Raw genomic sequence first — 20,206 nt, forward strand, 5'->3', positions numbered from 1 at the left:
AAGAGCTTAGGACACTGCTCTGTGCACAGTAAGCGCTCAATAAATTCGATTGAATGAATGAATGAATGACTCTAGATTGTAAACCCATTGTGGGCATGGAACCTCTCTATTATTATTATTATTATTATGTTGGTATTTGTTAAGCGCTTACTATGTGCCGAGCACTGTTCTAAGCGCTGGGGTAGACATAGGGGAATCAGGTTGTCCCACATGGGGCTCACAGTCTTAATCCCCATTTTACAGATGAGGGAACTGAGGCACAGAGAAGTTAAGTGACTTGCCCACAGTCACACAGCCGACAAGTGGCAGAGCTGGGATTCGAACTCATGAGCCCTGACTCCAAAGCCCGTGCTCTTTCCACTGAGCCACGCTGCTTCTTACACTGTATTCTCCCAAACATTTAGTACAGTGTTCTACACAATAAGCGATCAGTAAATATGATTGAATGTCTGACAGGAAGCAAGAGCCTGGGGGCTACTGGAGATGGTGATGACATTTTGGCTTTCCATACAACCAAATCCCTCAAATATGAGAGGTACAGGTTATAGGATGAGAATTGCCCTGAAAATGCCAGGAATGAGACAATGAATTGTTGCCCCAGTCCAAACATCAGTTTTGTGTTTCCAACTTACTCATCCCATTAATCATGATGACCACCACGCCGATCACGCCTGCCTCCATATGTCTAATCAAGAACTCCGTAGTGGCCAGCTGGTGGCGAAACACCAGGCGTTGGCCATCCTCTCTGTCATTTCCCAGCCTGTGGTGACCATCGTGGGCCTGTATCACACTGAGAAGTCCTACCTGATGAACAAGCTGGTGGGACAGAAGGAGGATGAGTAGCCTGCTTAAAGCTACAGTGGTCCTTTCACTCAGAGATCTCCCGCAGAGCCTCAGCCATCTGGGAAACAAAGAGCAACAGGCAGTTTCTCCTTACCCTTGACCCCAGTTTTTTAAGGAAGAGTCAAGACATTCTTCCACTAAAAACAGGAAATGAGGCATAGATGAATTGGATAACTCTGAGGATACACTTTAAGATCATTATCAGGGATGGGATATTTTTCTAGGGAAAAGAGTGTAAAGCTTCTCACAAGTCCAAGTTATTCTTTGAGGTGGCAACCAAAAACATAATTGGAGAAATTGATACTCGTGACCTCTGGGATGAATGCCCATTTTTCTAGTGGCAATTAAACAGCACTGGCTCTGTAAATCATCTCAGACCACCTCTTATCATCAACCATATTTTTTGCCCATATTTTTCTCCCCACCACAGGATAGGGTATTTCCCGCATACTATCAGAAAAGATTGGCAACTAACAGTCACCCAACACCCATGTGGCTTCATTGTGCATGCAGCTTTCCATTTTCCTTTGCGGACTTCTCTCTGGGATCCACAGTGCAGGCTCACACCAAGGGAATCTGGATGTGGTGTGTTCCTCATCCCATACAGAAAGCCCTCACTCTGGTTCTGATGACCGAGGGGTTGGGAGATGTAGAGAAGGTGAGGAAGCAGGAGACCATCACTCCATTTCTGGTTAAACCTCCTCCTTTAAATAGCAGCCCAGCCTAGTCTCTGAGTGAACTTTTCTAGATATAGGCTTCTCCTCGATGGTGATAACCCACAGCCCTGTATTACCTACTCAGTACGCTTCCTCCACTTCTGTATCTGAGCTGAGGACCGTGCCTATCTTGTGTTTCTACAGTTCATTCTCATCCGCTTGAACTCTGACCTCTCATCCCCACAATAACATTATTTCTCCATCCTTACTGACTTTCATGCCCGTTATCCACATCAGCTGTTTCAAACATTTAACTCCTTCCTCAAAACCCTGGTCCCGCTGCCCCTCAATCTCCCCTGCCCCTAATGGCCTGGCCACTTCATAAATAAAATTCAAACCACTAGTCATGATCTCCCTAAAATCTCTTCTGCTCCTCTCCAACCCCTTCCTCCTCCTGGCCCTTTCTTCACTCACCCATCTTTCCCTCTCCTGCCTCCTCTCAAAATTTACTTCCTCCTCCTGAGCCTCTAATCTTATCCTTTCACACATTATCAAAACACTGGTCCTCTAGCTTCTTAATAATGAATAATAATAGCAATAGTAATGAAATACTTGTTAAGCACTTACTATGTGCCAAGCACTGTTCTAAGTGCTGGGGTGGATACAAGTTGATCAGGTTGGTCACAGACCCTGTCCCACATAAAGCTCATACTCAATCCCCATTTTACAGATGAGGTAACTGAGGTTCAGAATAGTGAAGTGACTTGTCCAAAGTCATACAGCAGACATGTGGCAGATCAGGGCTTAGAAACCGGGTCCTTCTGACTCACCGGCCTGTGCTGGATCCACTAAGTCATTCCTGACCCACCGTCTTCAGCGATTCATTTTCTAATGGCTTCTTCCTCACTGATTTCATGTTCATGTATCCTTTACCCTAAAAAAAACCTTTTCTTGAGCACAGGTCTCTCTAGTCATAACCCCATCACCCTTCTACCATTCCTCTCCAAACTCCTGGAGAAAGTTGTCTACATCGGTTGTCTATGCTTCTCTCCTGTTATTCTCTCCTTGACCCCCTCCAATATCTCTTCTGCCCCCTCCACCCCACCAAAACTTCCCTCTCAAAGGTGACCAATGATCTCCTTGCAAAATCCAGGGCTTCTACTCCAACCTAATCCTCCTTGACCTCTCGCTGCCACCTTCTACCGGAAACGTTATTAATATTGACTTCACTAACACTGTCCTCTCCTAGTTCTCTTCCTATCTCTTTGACCACTCCTTTGCAGAATCTTTTGCAGGTTCCTCCTCTGTTTCATTCATTCAAGCATATTGATTGAGCACCCACTGTGTGCAGAGCACTGTACTAGACAGCTGGGAGAGTACAATACAACCCTAAACAGAAACATTCCCTGCCCACGATGAGCTTACAGTCTGGGGGGAGGGGAGACAGTCATCAATACAAATAAATAAAATGACAGCTATGTACCTATGGATATTTTTCTTATAATAAAATATAAGAATATAAGGGGCTGGGAGGGGAACAGCTGAGGGAGCACGCCATGGTGACGCAGAAAGCAGTGGGAGATGAGGAAAGGTGAGGCTTAGTCTGGGAAGGCCTCTTGGAGGAGATGTGCCTTCAATAAGGCTTTGAAGTAGAGTAATCATCTGTCGGATTTGAGGACTCCCACTTCTAACTGTGTGAGTCTCTTGATGGGTCTCTGGGTCTCCTTCAATTCTCCAGCTACACCCACTGCCTTGGAGAATTCATTCGCTCCCATGGCTTCAACTACCATCTCAGTGCAGATGATTCCCAAATCTACCTACTACTCCAGCCTTGACTTTTCTCCTTCAATCAATCAACCGATGGTACTTATTGAGCACTTACTATGAGCAGAGCTCTGCTCTCTACTAAGTGCGTGCAAGAGTATAATGTAACCCAATTAGCAGACATGTTCCCTGCTCATCACGAGCCTTCTTTGCAGTCTTACATTTCTTCCTGCCTTCAGGATATCTCGACTTGGATGTCTTGCAGACACTTTAAACTTAACATGTCCAAAACGGAACTCCTCATCTTCCCACCCAAACTCTGTGCTCCCCATGACCTTCCAATCACTGAAGAAGACACAACTATCTGCCCTCTGTCACAAGCCTGGAGCCTTGGCATTATCCTCCACCCATCTCTTTCATCCATTCAGCCCGTCATCCAATTCTGTCGTTTCAACCCTCACAATGTAACTAAAAGCTATCCTTCCCTTTCCATCCTAACTGCTACCGTGCGATCTTGTCTATCTCGCCAGCGACCTCTCGCCCACATCCTGCCTCTGGCCTGGAACGCCCTCCTTCCTTATAAACGAAAGACAAATACTCTCCCCCACTTCACAGCCTTATTGAAGGCACATCTCCTCCCAGAGACCTTTCTTGACTAAGCCCTCCTTTCCTCTTCTCCCACTCTCTTCAGCATCACCCTGACTTGCTCTCTTTATTCATCTCGCCTCCCAGCCCCACGACACTTATATACATATCACAAGCAGCAAGGCTTAGTGACAAGAGCACAGGCTTGGGAGTCAGAGGACCAGGGTTCTGATCCCGAGTTCTGATCCCGACTCCGCCACTTGTCTGCAGTGTGACCTTGGGCAAGTGACTTAACTTCTCTGTGCCTCAGTTACCTCATCTGTAAAATGGGAATTAAGACTGTGAGCCCCACGTGGGACAACCTGATTACCTTGTATCTCCCCCAGTGCTTAACACACAGCAAGTGCTTAACAAATACCATAATTATTATTATATCTGTAATTTATGTATTTATAATAATATGTTGGTATTTGTTAAGTGCTTACTATGTGCAGAGCACTGTTCTGAGCTCTGGGGGAGATACAGAGTAATCAGGTTGTCCCAAGTGAGGCTCACAGTCTTTATCTCCATTTTACAGATGAGTTAACTGAGGCATAGAGAAGTTAAGTGACTTGCCCGCAGTCACACAGCTGACAAGTAGCAGAGCCAGGATTTGAACCCAGACCTCTGACTCCCAAGCCTGGGCTCTTTCCACTGAGCCACGCTAATGTCTGTCTCTCCCTCTACACCATAAGCTCATTGTGGGCAGAGAACATGTCTGATTATTGTTATATCATACTTAGTACAGTGCTCTGCATATAATAAGGGCTCAACAAATATAGTTGACTGTCTAAATCCAAGCAATTATCCTATCACACCTTGACCACTGCATCAGCCTCCTCGATGACCTCCCTACCTATTCCAGTTCTTATTCCACTCTGTTGCCTGGGTCAGTTTTCTTTCATTCAGTTCATGTCTCTCCACTCAAGAACCTCCAGTGGTTGCCCATCCACTTCCACATCAAACAGAAGCACCTAAACATTGACTTTAAAGTCCCAGCTCTGCCACTTGTCAGCTGTGTGACTGTGGGCAAGTCACTTAACTTCTCTGTGTCTCAGTTACCTCATCTGTAAAATGGGGATTAAGACTGTGAGCCTTACGTGGGACAACCTGATTATCCTGTATCTACCCCAGCGCTTAGAAGAGTGCTCTGCACATAGTAAGTGCTTAACAAATACCAACTTTAAAGCAGTCATTCAGCTCACCCCCTCCTACCTTGCCTCACTGATCTCCTACTAGGCTCTGCATCTCGATCTCGTCTATCTCACCACCAATCCCTTGCCTATGTCCTCCTTCTGGCCTGGAACTCCCTCCCACTTCTTACTGTAATAGTAATATCTGTTAAGAGCCTACTATGTGTCAAGCTCCTCTCTAAATAAATGCGATTAATTTTAAGCACTGGGGAAGATTCAAGATAATCGGGCCAGTCACGGTCCCTCTCCCACAGAAGGCTAAGAGTGGAAGAAGAGGAGGAGGGAAAACAGGCATTGAGTCCACATCTGACAGATGAGGAAACTGAAGTACTGAGAAGTTAAGTAACTTGCCCAAGGTCACACAGAGGCATATGGCGGAACGGGATGTCGAACTCAGGTCCCCGGACTCCCAGGGCCACGCTGTGTCCATTAGGCCATGCTGTTGCACACTGCTCGTAGATGACCGACCACCGGTCTCCCTACCATCAAAATTTTGTTAAAATCACAACATCTCCAAGAGGACTTCTCCCACTAAGCCTTCATCAATAGAATCTTGATTCTATTTATTGCCTTGATTCTATTTATTGCTATTGTTCTTGTTTGTCTCCCCCCCGATTAGACTGTAAGCCCGTCAAAGGGCAGGGACTGTTTCTATCTGTTACTGATTTGTACATTCCAAGTGTGTAGTACAGTGCTTTGCACATAGTAATCGCTCAGTAAATACTATTGAATGAATGAATGAATGAATGAATGAATGAATGAATGAATGAATGAATGAAGTCACCCTTATTCACTCTCCCTTCTGTGTTGCTTTTGCATTTGGATCTGTACCCTCTAAGCACCCCACCCTCAGCCCCACAATACTTGCCGTACCTTTGTACATGAGGATCAGCGTGGCCTATGGATAGAGCACGAGTCTGGAAGTCAGAAGGGCTTAGGTTCTAATCCCAGCTCCTCCACTTGTCTACTGTGTGACCTGGGGCAAGTCACTTCACTTCTCTGGTCCTCAGTTACCTCATCTTTAAAATGGGGATTAAAGACTGCAAGCCCCATGTGGGAGATGGTCTGTCTCCAACCTGATAAATATGTATCCTCCTCAGTGCTTAGTATGGTGTCTGGCACAGAGTAAGTGCTTAACAAGTACTATTAAAAATAAAGAATCCATAATTTATTTTAATGCCCATCTCCCCCATTAGACTGCAAACTCCTTGTGAAAAGGGAGCTTGTCTAGTAACTCTGTTCTCTTGTACTCTCTCAAGAGCTTAGTACAGTGTTCTGTGCCCTATAAGCGCTCAATAATGTTTGATTATTATCTTGTGCTAGATATAGAAGCAGATATAGAAGATATATAAATGTATATGATATAGAAGCTATAGAAGCTAGAGAAGCAGCATAGTTTAGAGGAAAGAACATGGACTTGGGAGTCCTCTGTCATGGGTTCTAATCCTGGCTCCACTGCTTACCAGCTGTGTGACTTTGGGCAAGTCACTTAACTTCTCTGTGCCTCAGTTACCTCATTTGTCAAATGGGGATTAAGACTGTGAACCCCACTTGAGACAACCTGATTACCTTGTATCTACCCCAGTGCTTAGCACAGTGCTTGGCACATAGTAAGCGCTTAACAAATACCATCGTCATCATTATTATTATTATTATATAGGACCCAGGTGAGTGTTTTGACACTATCTTTATTGAAAATGAAGCCAAGTCAGTGGATGTAAACCAGAAAGTTATTGGCAGAATATGTACGTATTAGATAAGCTCCTTTTATTTAATTTCCCTCAGCAAAGGTTCATTCAAGAGTATTTATTGAGCGCTTACTATGTGCAGAACACTGTACTAGGCATGGCTCAGTGGAAAGAGCCTGGGCTTGGGAATAAGAGGTCATGGGTTCAAATACTGGCTCTGCCACTTGTCAGTTGTGTGATTCTGGGCAAGTCACTTAACTTCTCTTTGCCTCAGTTACCTCATTTGCAAAATGGGGATGAAGACTGTGAGCCTTACATAGGACAACCTGATTACCCTGTATCTAACCCAGCACTTAGAACAGTGCTCTGTACATAGTAAGCGCTTAACAAATACCAACCTTACTAGGCACTCGGTTCCAGAGTAAAAGCCTAGAATCCCAGCCTGACAGTCGACTGCTCACCAAGAATTGGAGTCCAGGAAGTGCTAGGGGAGTGGTATTTGGTCATATCCCAAGGTCTGTTCTGCTCTGAGGAGAATCCCAAAAGTGACATCTGGCTGTTCTGCTGAGCAGCACACTTGTGTACAACAGCGTGGGCTCTATAAATCAGCAGGCCATGGTCCAGCTCCAGTATCCTTTCAGTATTCTGGGGGAAATCACCGAGGCCAGAACAAAGTTTGAGTCACTCCTCCCTGGTTGTCCTTCTCCCTAGTTGATTTAACTGAGAGCAAGAAGCAGAATGGAGGCGGTTAGGGATACAGAGAGAGCAGAGGATGTAGAGAGGTTTGATAGGATGTGGCTGTTTCTCTCCCTTTTCCTTAGCTGGATCCCCAGCTATGTGTCAGAACTGACAGAACACATCAGGACCAAAGTCGGGCCCAGTCTTGATTGGGTAGGTGACACAGGGGATTAGTGAGTTTCTTCCCAGAATTTGTGTGGACTGTGTGCGATTTTACCATGGAACTGAACCTGGATGGTCACCCCATCACTGAAGACGAGTACCTGGAGCACGCCCTTTAAACTAAAGAGAGGTCGTCGGGTAATGGGTGGGATTCTCTAATGGCACGGCCAACCCCAGGAAAGGATTTCATAAGCCTGAGTTTTGCCCCAGAATTGGGTTTTTGCCAGCTTTTGCTTATTCTGACAGGGGAGTTTGAGCCAATGTTTGGAATAATTGTGCTTCCGGAGTCAAGTTAATTCATCTTTTGGGGGGAGGGCTTACTTGTCTAACAGTTAATCATCATCCTAACTCCTGGTGTACCAGGAAGATAGACTCAGTGAAGCCTACAGTACTATTATAGTATACTATACTATAGTATACTATAGGGTAGCAGCATGGTGTAGTGGATAAAGCACCGGCCTGGGAGTCAGAAGGTCATGGGTTCTAATCTCGTCTCTGCCACTTGTCTGCTGTGTGATCTTGGGCAAGTCACTTTACTTCTCTGGGCCTCAGTTACATTATCTGTAAAATAGGGTTTGAGACTGTGCACCCCATGTGGGACAGGGGCTGTGTCCAACCCAATTTGCTTGTACCCACCCCTGTGCTTAGTACAGTGTCTAGCACATAGTAAGCGCTTTAAAAATGCCTTAATTATTATTATTGAAAAATGCAGCCTGAGCCCGGGGAAGCATTTTAGTTTTAGAAAAGTAGCATGTCCTAGTGGATAGACCATAGGCCTGGGAGTTAGAAGGAACTAATTCTAATTCTGGCTCTGTCACTTGTCTGCTGTTTAACCTTAGGCAGGTCGCCTAACTTCTCTCATCAGTAAAATGAGGATTAAGACTGGGAGCCCCTTGTGGGACAGGGACTGGATCCAATCCGATTAGCTTGTATCTGTCCCAGCACTTAGAACAGTGTTTGACATTGTTTGGCTTAACAAATGCCATCATTAGCATCATTTAGCTTACCAGTTATTCTTTTTCTGCTCTCTCAGAGACTAATCAGGAAGCGAAACAATTTGACCTTCCCCAGCAATGTGTCCGGCAGTTTTTTCCAACCAAGAATTGCTTTGTGATCAGATCGATCGACCACCTGGAAGAAGCTCGTCAATCTTGAGGAGCTCCAGGAAAATGAGCTGGACCCTGAATTTGTGGAACAGTCAGAATACTTCTGCTCCTACATCTTCTAAAATGTCAACACCAAGGTATTTCAGGGGAGCGTCGTAATCAACGGCACTCATAAGTCTTCCTTGCCCCAAAACTTTCCATCTACTTAGGGACAGCATTGACAGAAAGATGACAGTATTGGCTTCAAAGCTCTCCATTCCCTTGCCCCCTCCTACCTCACCTCCCTTCTCTCCTTCTACAGCCCAGCCCGTACACTCCGCTCCTCTGCCACTCACCTCCTCACTGGGCCTCCTTCTCGCCTGTCCCGCCGTCCACCTCTGGCCCATGTCCTACTTCTGGCCTGGAATGCCCTCCCTCCTCACCTCCACCAAACTAGCTCTCTTCCCCCCTTCAAAGCCCTACTGAGAACTCACCTCCTCCAGGAGACCTTTCCAGACTGAGCCCCCCTTTTCTTCTGCTTCTCCTCCCCTTCCCATCACCCCCACTCTCTCCCTCTGTTCCCTTCCCTCCCCCATAGCACTTGTGTATATTTGTACATATTTATTATTCTATTTATTTCATTAATGATATGTATATATCTATAATTCTATTTATCTATTTTGATGCTATTGATACCTGTCTACTTGTTTTGTTTTGTTGTCTGTCTCCCCCTTCTAGACTAGGTGTCCGTTGTTGGGTAGAGATTGTCTTTATCTGTTGCCAAATTGTATTTTCCAAGTGCTTAGTACAGTGCTCTGCACACAGTAAGCGCTCAATAAATAAGATTGGATGAATGAATGAAATGGAGTTAAGGTCTGGATGGGTTAATAGAAAAGTTATCATCTTATCCAAACCTTACCTCCTCTTTTCATCTCCTGAGTTATTTTGATTATCTACCAGGAAATCCCCCATGATTACTACCAAACCCAGTTTCTCAACTCTTCCAATTTTGTCGATAATAATAGCTATGGTATTTGTTAATCAGTCAGTCAATCATATGTATTGAGTGCTTACTATGTGCAGAGCACTGTATTAATTAAGCACTTGGGAGAGTACACTATAACAATATAATGGACACACTCCCTGCCCACGATGAGCTCACAGTCTATGGGGGGAGACAGACATTAATATAAATAAGTAAATTACAGGTATGTACATAAGTGCTGTGGGGCTAGGAGGGGGATGAACAAAGGGAGAAAAACAGGGTGAAGCAGAGGGGAGTTGAAGAAAAGGACAAGAGGGCTTTGTCAGGGAAGACCATTTGGAGATGTGCCTTCAATAAAGATTTGAAGTTGGGGAGAATTAATGTCTGTCAGATTTGAGGAGGAAGGGAGTTCCAGGTCAGAGGCAGGATGTGGGCGAGGGGTGGGTGGTAAGATAGATGAGATCATGGTACAGTGAGAAGTTTAGCATTAGAGGAGCAAAGTGTATGAGCTGGGTTGTAGCAGGAGAGTAGCGAGGTGAGGTAGGAGGGGGTAAGGTGAGCGAGTGCTTGTTAACTAGGGTAGATACAAGATAATCAAGTCCCACTTGGGGCTCACAGTCAAAGTAGAAGAGAGAACAGGTATTGAATCCCCATTTTGCAGATGGGGGAACTGAGGCACAGAGAAATTAAGTGACTTCCCCAAGGTAACACAGCAGATAAACAGCTGAGCCGGGAATAGAACCCAAGTCCTCTGACTCCCAGGCCTGTGCTCTGAAACCTAGGCCATGCTATTTGTTGATCATTACCCATTTACTTTCTTTGTTTCAGTCTTGGAGTATATAGTATATTCCTTTTAAAATATTTTGTTTAAATGTGTAATTTCTACGCAAGTGATTTTATGATATTCTTCTTGTCTCTCACATATATATTATTTCTGTCTCAGGGTCTTTCACATATTCCCACTTCCTATCTAAATGGTAACACTGATTTTTCCTGATTATTTTTTCCCTTTCTGCTAAATCTCTATGAAAGGCTCTCGGTGCATAATGCATGATGTGACCTGGAAGGAGGAATTTAATCAGGGAATGCCTACTGGAAGAAATAGGATTTTAGATTGGTTTTGAATCTAAGGAGAGTTGTGGTCTAGTGGGTTTGAAAGTGGACAGTGATCCAGGCAGGAGAAGGGAATGAGCAAGAGTAAACTAGTCTCTAGACTATAAACTTGTCCCTAGACTGTAAGCTAATTATGGGCATGGAATGTATCCATTTATTGTGGTATTGTACTATCCCAAGGATTTAGTACAGTGCTATACACACATTTAAGTGTTCAATAAATATGATTGGATGAATGAGTGAGTGAATGAACGAAGAGCAAGGAAAGGGAAAAGGGGGCTCAGCCTGGGAAGGCCTCCTGGAGGAGGTGAGCTCTCAGTAGGGCTTTGAAGAGGGGAAGAGAGCTAGTTTGGCAGATGTGATTAGGGAGGGCATTCCAGGCCAGAGGTAGAATGTGGGCCAGGGGTCGACAGTGGGACAGGCGTGAACAGGCAGGACAGGCCAAAGCAGGAAAGGCAAGAGGAAGAGACAGAAAGAAGGAAAATTTGGGAGGGGAAAAAAATGTAATATAGGGAGTCAAGGGTGAGGAGATCTGATAATTAAGAAGTAAGGAATTGGTATAGAATCTTGAAGCCAATGGTCAAGAGTTTGTATTTGATGTGGGGCAAACTGGGTAACCCCTGGAGGATTTTTGAAGAGTAAAAAAACGCTTCCTAAACAATATTTTAGAAAGATAATCCAAGCCACAGAGGGTAGTAGGTGGAAGAAGGGGGAGTTTGGAGGCAGGGAGACCACTGAAAAAGCCAATACAGTATTCTAGTCAGGAGATGACAAGAATTCATTCATTCATATTTATTGAGTGCTTACTGTGTGCAGAACACTGTACTAAGTGCAGGGTGTGGACTGTTTAGGGGGAAAAGAAGGGGCAGATCCAAGAAATGCCGGGGAGAAAGAACCGGTAGGACTTAGCAGTAAATTGCATGTGAGAATTAGAATATAGCAAAGAGTCAAAGATGGCACCAGATTGTGATAGAATGGATGATGGAATTGATGACAGTGTTGGGAAAGCTGGGAGGAGGACTAGGTTTTGGAAGGAAGATGAGGTGCTGAGTTTCAGACACATTAAGTGTAAAACATCAACAGGACATTCATGTGGCGATTTCCTCGAGGCAAAAGGAGAGTGTAGAGGTGAGAAACTGAGGTAAGTGAGGTGTATCTGGAAGCCATTTAAATAGGAGTGAAAACAAATCCAAGTGGATGGATAAGCTTCCCATTTAAGTGGGTTTAATTCGAGATTCGTTCGGGAAGCCGGAACAGAACGGCAACCACGGTAGGGGTCGAGAGGTGGAAGAAGAGACAGTGGAAGAGACTGAGAGGTGGTTCAACGGGTAGAAAGAAAACTAGGGCTAAGCAGAGTCAGTGAAACGAAGGTCAGATAGCATTACTAGTGAGCGGCGGTGTCGAAGGCGGCTGAGAGAACAAGGAGGAATAGATCAGAGTAGAGCCCAGAGTAAACGCGGCCAAGAGGTTGTTGTCATCAGGCACCTTGGTGATTGAGGTCTAGGTGGAGTGAAGGTGGTGGAAATCTACATGTACTGGGTCAAAAAGAGAGCTGATGGAGAAGACAAGAAGATCTGAGGATGCAGTGGAATTCAGGGAGGACTGTTTTAGCATTAAAGAGGCTTGATCACTTTTGAAGGCAGGGGAAAAAGACTCAGTGGAAAGTGAGAGGTTGAAGAGGGTAGCATCAGCAGTCAAGAGATGATATTTATTGAGTGCTCACTGTGTGCAGAGAATACTAACCCCACTTTTCCTCAGCTCCCCCTCCCCTCCCCATCGCCCCGACTCGCTCCCTTTGCTCTACCCCCGCCGGCCCACAGCACTTGTGTAGATATGTACACAACTGTAATTCTACTTATTTATATTAATGCCTGTTTACTTGTTTTGATGTGTATATATCTTTAATTCTATTTATTTATTTTGATTCTATTGATGTCTGTTTTACTTGTTTTGATGTCTGACTCCCCTCTTTGAAAATGTAAGCCCGCTGTGGGCAGGGATTGTTTCTCTTTATTGCTGAATTGTACTTTCCAAGTGCTCAGCACAGTGCTCTGCACACAGTAAGTGCTCAATAAATACAACTGAATGAATGAACAGAATTAGTAGACACATTCCCTGCATACAACGACCTTACAGTCTAGAGGGGGAGACAGACATTAATATAAATAAATAATTTTTGGATGTATATATATATATGTGTTGTGGGGCTGAGGTTAGGGTGGTTACCAAGTGCCCATAGGGTACAGATCCAAGGCCATAGATGACACAGAAGAGAAAGGGAGTGAGGGAAAAGGGGTTAATCAGGGAAGGCCTCTTGGAGGAGGTGTGACCTTAATAAGGCTTTGAAAGTGGGGAGAGTGGAGGTCTAGATGTATGTGGATAGATTTAAGAGTGGATCAGAGATCTTCTCTGGAAAGAAAGCTGGGAAAGAGGAGAATGTGAATATAAAAATAATAATAACGGTGGTGGTTCAGTGGAAAGACCCCCGGCTAGGGAGTCAGAGGTCATGGGTTCTAATCCCGGTCATGGGTTCTAATCCCGGCTCCGCCAATGTCAGCTGTATGACTTTGGGCAAGTCACTTGACTTCTCTGGGCCTCAGTTACCTCATCTGTAAAATGGGGATGAAGACCGTGAGCCCCTTGTGGGACAACCTGATTACCTTGTATCTACCCCAGCGCTTAGAACAATGCTTGGCAAATAGTAAGCGCTCAACAAATGCCATTATTATTATTATTATTATTCATGAAACACTATATACCAAGCACTGTTCTAAGCACTAGTATGGAGGTAGAAGAGCATTGGGAAGGGGAGGGTGGGATTGGGGAAGTTTGCACCTGAAGATATATTTTCTTTTGCCAATAAAGTTGTTGGCAAGTTCCACGGTAGTTAGAGGGGGATGAGGTGGGAACACTGGGGAGGGGTTCAGGAGAGAGTAAAGATCTGGAATAGGTGATAGGGGCTGTGGGTGAGAGAGTCAAGGAGGAAGGTAATAGTAGTAATAATGCTGTTTACTGAGCCCCTACTGAGTACAATGTTAAATACTTGGAAAAGTTCAACATAGCACCATGTCCATTCCCTGCCCACAGGGAGCTTCCACTCCAATGGGAGAGAGAAGTTGTTGTCCTTGAGCAGGTCTTGGACAGATGAGGAGTAGCATCGTGGCCTAGTGGCCTGGAAGTCAGAAGGATCAGGATTCTAATTCCGGCTCCGCCACTTGTCTGCTCCGTGACCTTGGGCAAAAAATAATAATAATAATAATAATAATAATGATGACATAAGAGCTTACTATGTGCAAAGCACTGTTCTAAGTGCTGGAGAGGATACAAGGTGATGAGGTTGTCCCACGTGGGGCTCACAGTCTTCATCCCCATTTTACAGATGAGGTAACTGAGGCACAGAGAAGTGAAGTGACTTGCCCAAAGTCACACACCTGACATGTGGCAGAGCTGGGATTAGAACCCATGACCACTGACTCCCAAGTCCGGGCTCTTTCCACTGAGCAATGCTGCTTCTCTGTGCCTAAATTACCTCATCTGCAAAATGGTGATTAAGCCTGGGAACCCCATGTGGGACAGGGAGACAGCAGTAGTTAGTAAGCACTGTTACTGAGTTACTGAGCACTGGGGAGATTAGCCCATACGATCCCTCCTCATAACAAACTCACAATTGGGATAGTTTTGTGTTCCTCCCTGACTCTTCCAGAAAGGGAGTTTGGGGGACTTAGCAAGAACCTTAATTTTAAAAAGCCATTCTGTTGACCCCAACTCACTATTTTACATTTCTGACTGGTTTTCTCCGTGTGTCCAGGCTGAGGAAACACTTTTCCAGTATTTACAGTCCAAGGAAGATATGGAGGAAGCAACATTGCAAGCCGATAAGTAACTCTCGGAAATGGACAGGGAGATTTAGGTAAGGAGTCAAAAAAGGTAACGTGACCTAGTGGAGAAAGCACGGGTGAGGGAGTCCAGAGAGCTGGGTTCTACGTCTCATTCAGGCTTGTGGCCTGCATTGTGATCTCTCATTAATTGCTTCTTTTCCAAACTTTAGATTCCACATCTGTAAATTGTAATGACACCTGTCACAACCCAATCCAACGGGTATGTTGTGAGGATGAATTGTTAATGTGGAATTGCTTTAGAAAAAAATCAAGATTTTTTTGTTGTCTTAGGGTTCTTGATTTCCCAAAACTTAATTCCTTAGGCTGCTTAGAATTCTGTGCTGAATTCTATCTGCTCCTTAGCTCTTAACTCGAGGAGTATTCATTTATTCATTCCTGCATTCATTCATTCACTTCAATCATATTTATTGAGCGCTTACTGTCTGCAAAACACTGCACTAAGCATTTGGAAGAGTACAACAATAAACAGACACATTCACTGCCCACAAACAGCTTACAGTCCAGAGTATGCATTCTGTTGTCTACTGGATATGGAGTTTCTGAGGAAAATCTGTAAGGCCTTTTCAGAAAAGCCTGCTCCATTTAAGGAGGAGCTGTAGCAAATAAAGAGATAGGTGGCAGGTACGATGGAGTATTTTTTTAATAGCAATTGTTAAGTGCTTACTACATGTCAACCCCTGTTCTAACCCATGGGGCAATAATGAGTTTATCACATTGGACACAGTCCCTGTCCCACGAGGGGTTCACAGTCTAAGTAGGAGAGAGTATTGCTTCATTTCTGTACTTACTGTTTTCCCATTAGTGAACCATGCAAAAGCTAAGGCTGCCAAAAAGACAGCGAAGCAGTTGCAGAAAATGCAGGAGAAGGGTGAGCAAATGTTGGAGGAGAAGGAGAAAAGTTACCGGAAACATCTGAAAATAACTGGCCCAGAAGATGGAAGAGGAAAGGCAGCAAATACTGGCAGAGCAAAGGGAGACGCTACCTCTGAAACTCCAGGTATTTCATAATAATTACGGTATTTGTTAAGCGCTTACTATGTGCCAGTCACTGTACTCAACACTGGGGTGGATACAAGTAAATCGGGATGTATATAATCCCTGTCCCACGTGGCTGATCACCCTCAATTCTAAGACAGTTATCCTAGGGCTCATCCAGGCTCTTGGGATCCAGGCATAATAATAATGTTGGTATCTGTTAAGCGCTTACTATGTGCAGAGCACTGTTCTAAGCGCTGGGGTAGATACAGGGTAATCAGGTTTTCCCACTTGAGGCTCACAGTCTTAATCCCCATTTTACAGATGAGGTAACTGAGGCACAGAGAAGTTAAGTGACTTGCCCACAGGCACACAGCTGACAAGTGGCAGAGCTGGGATTTGAACTCATGACCTCTGACTCCCAAGCCTGGGCTCTTTCCACTGAGCCACGCTGCTTCTCATAAATGTCAATTACATGGGACTGATTATGAAGGAGTAGAGATGACAGGGAGGAGGAGGTGTCGGGGAGGTGGGGAGGAAGAAGACAAGGAGGAGGAGAAGGAATTAATGTCCCAACTGGAAGGGTTATTTATCCATTAAGTAGTGTTGATAGATTCACTGATGTCGGTAGAGCTCTCTATTAGGCACTTGAGAGAGTACAAGCAAAGCAGAAGACAAGGTTCCTGCCCTCAAAAACCTTCTTACTTCTTTTCTATTTCTCCCTTTCCTCTCTTTTCCTCCTGACCCACTCTCCCTTTCCTCTGGTTCCTCCTTCTCCATTCTTCCCTTCTCATCCTTCTCTCTTATTCTCTTCTCTGCCACCTTTCCCATTCTTTACCTCTGCTTCCTCCTCTTCCACTTCTTTCCCTTCTCATTTTTCTCTCCACCCCTTCACCTCCCTCTCTTGACCTCCCTTTTCTCCTCTCTCTTCACTTCTTTTCTCCCTGCCCCTCCTTTCTTTTCTCTCCCCTTCTTCACCCTGTCCCCAGTGACCTACCTCTTAAACAGTCATTTTAAGTAATTTTGCCTCATATTAAAAATGAAATGTTGGGCACCCTCGGTCCCAAAGTTCTCAGATTGCTGTTTTGTTTCTACAGAAACAGGCTAGATTATATCGAGAAGGATTTCAGAAGGAAAGGGACCAAATGCAGACGGAGATTTTGGCTCTCAAGAAGGAAATAAATCGCCCTCTGTCCGAGCGCAGATCCAGTGTGTCATATGCTGACGAGCTTTCACCTTTTATCAAAGATGACTGCTGTATAATCGCAGCGAAAAATTTCAGCACTCAGTAGTCATAATTATGTAATAAACCTGTGAATTATGCAATCCCTTATATTCATTCAATAGTACTGATTGAGTGCTAACTATGTGCAGAGCACTGTACTAAGTGCTTGGAATGTACAATTTGGCAACAGAGACAATCCCTGCCCACTGACGGGCTTACAGTCTAGTTGTGGGAGACAGACAAAAACAAGACAATTTAATAGCAATAAATAGAATCAAGGGGATGGACACCTCATTAACAAAATAAATAGGGTAATAAAAGTACATACAAATGAGCATGCTACCAGAGTCCCAGCTGGGATCTTCCAACAGCTGGAAGCCTGGGTCCCGCCTTTGCTCTGGGGCAGCAAGCTTCTCCCTGGAACCTTCATCCTCTTTCCGCTCCTGCATACACCTCCTCCCTTTTCTCCCCTCTTGCTTCCAAGGCTCCCGTTCAGCTTCCGGCCCACCTACTGGGCTTTGGAAGACCAGACACTAGGTCAGGTTGAAAGGTCACACACAGAGAGATCCCCCTTTGTCTGGGACAGAACCCCACCTCTCATCCCCTTGTATCTACCTTGAGGTGAGGGATCAGCTACCTTGGGTTCAGGCAGGATGACAGAATAGTAACAGATCCCTTATTGCATAGCAAACTGGAGCCAGAGACCACTAATAACAGATCCCTTATTGCATAGCAAACTGGAGCCAGAGACCAACAGGCTTCCCAAGGGACAGTCAAGCTGGCAACAGAAAGAAGATCTAGATTTAAGCCCCAGACATAAAGCAAACATTTCTACATTTGCTATATTAAATTTTGCTAGGCTGCTCTCCTGAATGGAGTGAAAAATAAGCACTCAGGTACCCTTAATTTCTTACAATCTCTAGAAGGGAGATTCATGCCTCCTTTTAAAATCCACCCTCACCATCTGTCCCCTCTCAGGGTCGCACATGGAGAGTTTCCAGTCCTCTACCAGTCTCCGCTATGAGAGGGAGAGTCAAGCAGAGGCCTGTCCATTCCATTGCTAGCTTAGCCAGTGGCTAGTGAGTTGAAGGCAATCTGCTTCAATTCAAAATTCACCCATGCTGGGCAGCAATGGCCTGGGAGAGAGTCAAGGGTGTAAGACTCAAGTTTACTGCACTGAAGGAGGCAGTGGTAAACCAATTCTGTATTTTTACCAAGAAAACTCTATGGATCCACTACCAGAATGATTGCAGATGGAGAGCAGGGTGTTCTGGGAGAGACCTGTCCATGGTGTCGCTATGGGTCGGAAACAACTCGACGGCATAAGACAAGACCATCTGTGCTTTACATCTTATCAAAAATCTCACCTTCATCATTCTTCCATCCCTGACAACCATCTTCAACTATTCACCCTCCAATGGTTTCTTCCCCACTGCTTTCAAACCTGCTCACATATCCCATATCCTGAAAAAAAAACCTCCACCACCCGACCGTTCTCTACAGCTGTCATCCTGTCTCCCTTCTACTACTCCTCTCCAAACACCTTGAGCAAGTTGTCCACACCCGCTGCCTCCATTCCCTCTCCTCTAATTTTCTCCTTGCTCCTGCCCACCAAATCTGGCTTCTGCCCCCTTCACTCCCCTAAAACTACTCTCTCAAAGGACACCAATGATCTCTTTTTTTGCCAAATCCAATGACCGTTACTCCATCCTAATTCTCCTCGGTCAGTCAATCATATTTATTGAGCACTTACTGTGTGCAAAGACTTGTACTAAGTGCTTGGGAAAGTACAGTAAAACAGTAAACAGACACATTCCCTGCCCACAACGAGCTTACATTCTAAGGGGGAGACTATCTCCACCTTCAAAGCAATATTGAAGGTCTTCCTTGACTTAGCCCTCATTTCCCCTACTCCCTCTTCCTTCTCCATCACTTTTACACTTGGATTTGTACCCTTAATTACTCCAACCTCAGCTCCACAAACGTATGTACATAGCCGTAATTTATTTATTTATTATTAATGTCTGTCTCCCCCTCTATACTGTAAGCTCACTGTGGGCAGGGTACGTGTCTATCAACTCTATTATAGCGTATTTTCCCAAATGCTTAGTACGGTGCGCTGCGCAGAGTAAGCGCTCAATATATACAATTGATTGACTGATCCTGTGAGAAAACTGGTTCCACCTTATAACATATTGACTTGAGATGCTGTTTTTAATAATCAATTGGTTTGTAAATTGAAGGACTGCCTGTAGTTGCATGGTTTTGTATCATCTCATCATCATGATCATCATCATCTATAGCATTTACTGAGTGCCTACTGCATGTAAATCCATTTTACTGTGTGGGAGGAGCTCTCGATAAATGTAAAAGACATAGAGAAGCAGCATGGCCTAGTGGAAAGATCCCGGGCCTGGGAGGCAGAAAGTTGTGAGTTCTAATCCTGGCTCTGCCACATGTCTGCTTTGTGACTTTGGGCTAGTCTCCTCACTTCTCTGTGACTGTTACCTTATCAGTAAATAGGGATAAAGATCGCGATCAACATGTGGGCCAGGGACTGTATACAACCTCATTATCTTGTATCTACCCCAGTGCTTAGTGCAATGCTTGGCACATTGTCAACGCTTAACAGGTACCATAAAAAAAGTTGCTGACCTTAAGGAGCTTACAGTCTAATGGGGAAGCCCGCCATCTGTATAGAGCACTGTCATAAACACTTGGGAGAGTACAATAGGATGAGGAGGCAAGATCCCTGACCTTAAAGAGTTTACAGTCTGCTTTTTAAGTAACTCTAACTGAGAACTGCCCCTTCTTCGTCCAGTCAAGTGGGAAAATGGAAAGGGAGGGAGGGGCCAGTGGGTAAACGGGCAGCCGTTCCCATGGCAACAGCTGTTGCCCCCATCCTGCCCCAGTTTGTTTCTGTTGCCCTAGAGGGGCCACAAGTGGGAACCGGTATGGTCCTGCATAGATGGCCATCATGGCAAAGGAGGACTAGTTATGTTGATGATGATGATGATGACGGTATTTATTAAGCACTTACAATATGCCAAGCACTATTCTAAGCACCGGGATACATATGAAGTAATCATGTTGTCCCACGTGGGGCTCACAGTCTTAATCCCCATTCCATTTTACAGATGAGGCAACTGAAGCACAGAGAAGTGAAGTGGTTTGCCCAAGGTCGGCCAGCTGACCAATGGTGGATCCGGAATTAGAACCCATGACCTCTGACTCCCAAGCCCAGGCTCTTTCCACC

General features: G+C 44.9%; 2 pseudogenes; both read left to right on the top strand.

Annotated features, from left to right (window-relative positions):
- The first annotated feature begins 681 nt into the window (after nt 1–681).
- On the top strand, nt 682–8,896 carry LOC114811261 (annotated as a pseudogene).
- Nucleotides 8,897–13,220: 4,324 nt separating this feature from the next.
- On the top strand, nt 13,221–17,017 carry LOC114811262 (annotated as a pseudogene).
- Nucleotides 17,018–20,206: the final 3,189 nt, after the last annotated feature.

This window comes from Ornithorhynchus anatinus, chromosome 4 (assembly GCF_004115215.2).
Source record: "Ornithorhynchus anatinus isolate Pmale09 chromosome 4, mOrnAna1.pri.v4, whole genome shotgun sequence".
Taxonomy (NCBI): Eukaryota; Metazoa; Chordata; class Mammalia; order Monotremata; family Ornithorhynchidae; genus Ornithorhynchus; species Ornithorhynchus anatinus.